The following is a 5,583-nucleotide window of genomic DNA, read 5'->3' on the forward strand; positions in this document are numbered from 1 at the left end:
GAGTCAACTGAATAAAAACATCAACTGGGCAGGCCCTATCCATGCAATGAAAAATCTTTGAAAAAAACTGATCGTTGTCACCAGTTGAATAATCAAGCTTCATCATTATGTTATTGCTATTTTCTATATCTATGTAAACAGAGATAGAACTAAAACTAGAGTAATATAGCTTTTTGGCTTACTCATGATTGAAAATAGAGCTGGATTGGATTCTGTTGTTAGGATCATTTTACCTGGTACACCATTAAAACTCATATTAAGGGAGAGATATATTGAGCCATTGATCATTCCTTCGGCCTATAAACAACAGAAATTGATTAAACATTATTTATTACACTTATTACTTCATTTGGTAAAGTCTGTGGTTGATAATAAACATAGCCAGTGACATTTAAAATTGTCCATAATACATCAGAGTCTAGGAACTTTCTCGAAGCAGTAAGTTTTAATCTGATATCAAATTGTGGTACAAGTGAAACAGAATTAACAAATTTAACACCATTCCAATAACCACTAGGTATTTCTGTGTCGTTAATCCCAATATTGCCTCTAGAGAGCATGCTCTCTTTATATGACATCTCCCATCCATCATTAACAAGCACCTGTAAATAAAGCAATTAATAGTCACAAATTTCACTATTTTTTTTACCTGAATTTGACTGATACTTTTCATAAATTCCTGACTGCTAGGAGGAAGAGTAATGTATACTGGTGGGTCTTCACCACTACACATGTCAACTGCAATGCACACAGTTTCCTTTTCGTTTGGTGTGTAATGATACAAATCTTGTACCAATTCAGCAACAATCATGCTCTTTAAGGAGATGACTGAGTATATTGTATTTTGAATAAGATCTAAGTCTTGACAACTCTCAATCCTATTAACATTCTCTCCAGGTACAATAAAAGTAGAGTAATGTTCAAATGTAAAGGCAGAACTCTCTGTTAGAGATTGAGCTCTTGTTGTTAATGTCAGCCATGAAGGTAGTATCTCATCAATGAAGTTAAAATATGAAGCTTCCAACAACTGCCTGGCTAGTAAACTGGAAAAATCGGTTGGTGTGAAGTTATACGATAAACAATCAGAATTATCAGCAATATTTTCAAACCGAGGATAAGAATATTCATTTTGTGGTAGAGTATTATAAGTAGTGGGAGATAATTGAGTTCCTGCTATTGAAACTGGTAGATATAGTCCTTGAGTAAAAGCAAATACAACCCCATCAGTCACAAGATCTCCATTACTAGTACTTCTCCATATATTAGACGAATTGAATACAATTGTATCAGTTAAATCAGGACATTCATATGATAAGTCAGCATTCATATTACAACAACTTGGGCTTAACATATCAGGTATTGACTCTTCATATCTTGCTCCTATGATATCAGCAATCCCATTCACAACTACCACTCTAACTGGCAGTGGAGCAATAAAATCTTGAGAATCTGTACCTGATAAACTATAACTGATAGTATATACTCCTTCCTTGTCTGCAACAAGTTTAAAATTGGACTGAGGATGGGAATTGGTGAGATTGTGAGTAGAGGGTATTACTTGCAAGTTATTACTACTGGATAATACAGTAACTCTCAAGTGAGTTTCAGGGTATGCAGTTATATTAAGAAGACGAGAATGCTGGTTCTTTATTAGAATTGGTATAGCTGGAGTGCTGAGTACTACAGTTTCACATACTGTCCCTCTATAATTATTAGATGAACAATCACACTCAAATGATGTAAGACTGGTGCTATGGCATTGACCATTATGAAGGCAAGGGTTTGAATCACAAGGAGGTATTACTAAATTTTTAAAGTTACAAGTAAATACAAATTAATTGATCACTTACTTTCACAGGTAGGTGGGTCACTCCAATAAACCTCATTTGTTATATTATTGACTGAACAAGTTTGAAAGAATGGTGAGTCTTCATTCATGTAATAGCCATCAACACACTTTATTTCACATTCAGTAGTGTAAGCTGTACCACAGGGCTTTGCACATGTGGATACATGTATGTAAGCATTAGTAGGACGCACTAGAGTTGGACAATGCTTGATAACACAGTATGGCATAACTCCAGTCCAGCTGTGATTAGAGAGACATGTTCTTAAGGAGGACCCGTAAAATGTAAAACCATAGTCACACCAGAAACTACATGTCTCATCAGTAACCTGATCTGGTTTACCAGTGCATGACATGGAGCCATTGAGAGGAGCATAGAGGGTTTCATTACATTTTTGACCTGTGGTAAATATAGAAGCATACACATTATTAGTAATAATAATAAATAGTATGGTATTACATAAATACCAGTGCATCCATGTGAGTTTCCATCCAAATCATATCCATCACGGCAAGTACAATAATAGCTACCAATGACATTATTACAAATGTGTTCACACCCTCCATTAAGAGTTTCACATTCATTAACATCTAGAGCAGAGAATAAAAAGAAGCAGAAATTGAAAAGGAGAACAATGTGAGACATATTACCATGACATGAGTGAAGATCAGATTCAAGATAGTAGCCAGTCAAACAGCTACAACTATAACTGCCTACACTATTACTGCAATTGTGTTCACAACCTGAACTGCCTTCATCACACTCATCAATGTCTACATAAAAATACAAAAAATTCATAAAAATCTAATCTTGATTGGAATCAGCTACAAAACATATGAACATGTATTGAGTGTCAAATAAAAATTATAAAAATGAAGAATGCTATTCCTTCAATTTTTGAGAAAATTTGCCCAAAATCCCTGTACAGTAGTACAGGGACTTTAGCCCAATTTTGAGCAAAATTTGTAAAAAAATATAAACTTGATCAGAATCAGTTTGTATGTTTAACACAGCAAAATGTAAATGCATTAATGTATCAGATAAAATTTTTACTATGAAGGATTTTCAACTTTTCTTTTTTGATGAAATTTGGCCGAAAGTACAAGGACTAAATTTAATTGGCCCAATTTTTGAGCAACTTTAAAATTCATTAAAAAAACCAATTTTGATTGGAACAAGCTCAATATTTTAAAACAGCATAAAATTATGTATACAATGTATGTATTAGAAATAACTAGACGAATGTAAAACATTAAGGGGCTCAGCCCCCTAGCCACGCTATATTTTAAAGGTTATATGGTATAGAGCTACATTATTGTACATGTACATGAATAAATACAGTAGTTTGTAAGTTTGTAATGAAGTTATCATGCTTGGAAATACAAATTTTCTTTATCAGTTTATCACATTCTGCAGCAAAAAAGTTGTGTTGGAAGCCAGAGACAGTAACTGCAGTCATAGGTTATGTCAGTAGTTGTGGAGGCTTTATAAGCTCACAGTAGAGACTTCTCTTGCATTCTTGCTGACTCAAGTGAGTGACTTGTAACTTATAAGGTCAAGAATATGAAGAACAATGAAGAATTGATAGCTGGCGCCATTTTATTTCACTGTGACCACGCCCGTTTTCAAAGAAGATTAAGATTAGGTTATTAAAATAGGAAAATTTTTCATACGGATAAATAGGGGTGACGTACGTGTACAGACAGACAGACAGACAAACATACTCTACTTGAACTAGTGGGCTTCGCCCAATTACAATAAAAATGAAGGGGTTTCTTGTTGACAAAATTTGCCCAGACAGGGACTTTGGCCTGATTTTTGAGCAACTTTAAAAATTTTTTTTAAATCTAAACTTGATCCAAATTAGTTCAAACTTGCTACACAGCATAAAATCATGTATATGTATCAGATAAAATATAGAAAGTAAAGAATTCTTTTCTTTTCATTTTCGATGAAATTTGCCAAAAATCCCTGTACTATAGTACAGGGACTTTAGCCTGATTTTTGAGAAACTTTAAAAATTTGTAAAAAATCCAAAATTGACCAGAATTAGCTCAAACTTTTTATACAACATAAGTACATGAAAATGTATCAGATAAAATTATACAAGTGAAGAATTCTCAACTTTTCATTTCTAACAAAATTAGGCCAATAACCCTGTACATGGTTATTGGCTTGATTTTGATGCAATTTGAAAATTTTATAAAAATTCTATTTTAAATGAATTTGATTTATTCAAATTGTATTTCGCCAAATTATGACATGCATAATCTTACAATAAATCCTAATTTTTATCAAGTGCAAATTAATATTATCCACAAAATATTACATACTGTATAGCCACAAAGTTTCGAGGCAATAAACTTTTGCAAATCAGGCAACAAGTCTTTTTTCATGAATTAACTTTTGCAGTTCTTATTTTAAAGCACACGTGTTTATGGGTAATACGGATAATTTTATGGAATTAACTTTCAGGGATACAGAAAATCTGCGAAAACAACAAAAATTGTACCCTCAAAATTAAGTGGCTATACAGTAGTACTATTACTCCATAACTGAATAAAATTATAACAATAAATTAAATACACAAATTATCATTATTTACCATCGCAAGAGTAATTATTGTAGTTGAGTCTGTAGCCTTCAATACAAGTACAGTAAAAGGAACCATTTGTATTTGTGCAGTTATGTTCACAATTGTCAAGATTGTTAAAACATTCATCAATATCTGTTGATAATAAAATGATCAAAAGGAATTCAAGACATGACATTAACTAACCATTACAATCAAGACCATTTGTTGCTAAGAGGTAACCAGATTCACAATAGCAGTGGAATGAACCTATTTCATTGACACAGAAATGTTCACAATTCCCATTATTAGCATCACACTCATTAATATCTATATTAAATTGAAAGAATAGCATAATCAGTAATTTTAAGTTAATACCTGAGCAGTTGTAACTATTGTTGTCTAGTTGAAACCCAGGATTACAATCACAGGTATAGCTACCAATATTGTTGACACAAACCTGCTCACAACTATTATTGCCAGTACTGCACTCATTAATATCTGTGAACCAGACGAATAAATTATTACTTATGATACAACTTACCATAGCAACTGCGCTCATCAGGTGCTAAAACATAACCAATGTTACATGAGCAGGAGTAGCTGCCATTATTGTTAGTACAGGTTTGATCACAACCTCCATTGTTGTTTAAACATTCATTGATATCTGGAATAAAAAATTGGCACGAAATTTTGGTAAAATTAAGTTTACCTTGACAATCATGCTCATCACTTTGAAGAGCATATCCATTACTATAACATGAACAATAATAACTACTGATTGTATTAGTACACAGGTGAGCACAACCATCACTCTCCTCAGCACATTCATTGATATCTGCAATAAAATAGGTAACTTTGCATTTTCATGATTATTACCATAGCATATTCTCTCATTAGTAGAGTTTAGTCTGTAACCAGTGCGACAATAACAGTTATAAGATCCAATCGTATTATTACACAGTTGATTACAACCATGAGTTGCAGTGTGACACTCATTAATATCTAATTGTAAAGATCATGTATTATAACAATTACCAACTTCTCATTACCTGTACAACCAAAGCCATTGCTATCAAGAGTGTATCCAGGATCACACAAACAATGAAAACTTCCTATTTCATTGACACATGTCTGATTGCAGCCTCCATTAGAAGTGCCACA

The sequence above is a fragment of the Amphimedon queenslandica genome, unplaced genomic scaffold, assembly GCF_000090795.2.
Source record: "Amphimedon queenslandica unplaced genomic scaffold, v1.1 AMPQUscaffold_11853, whole genome shotgun sequence".
Classification (NCBI taxonomy): domain Eukaryota; kingdom Metazoa; phylum Porifera; class Demospongiae; order Haplosclerida; family Niphatidae; genus Amphimedon; species Amphimedon queenslandica.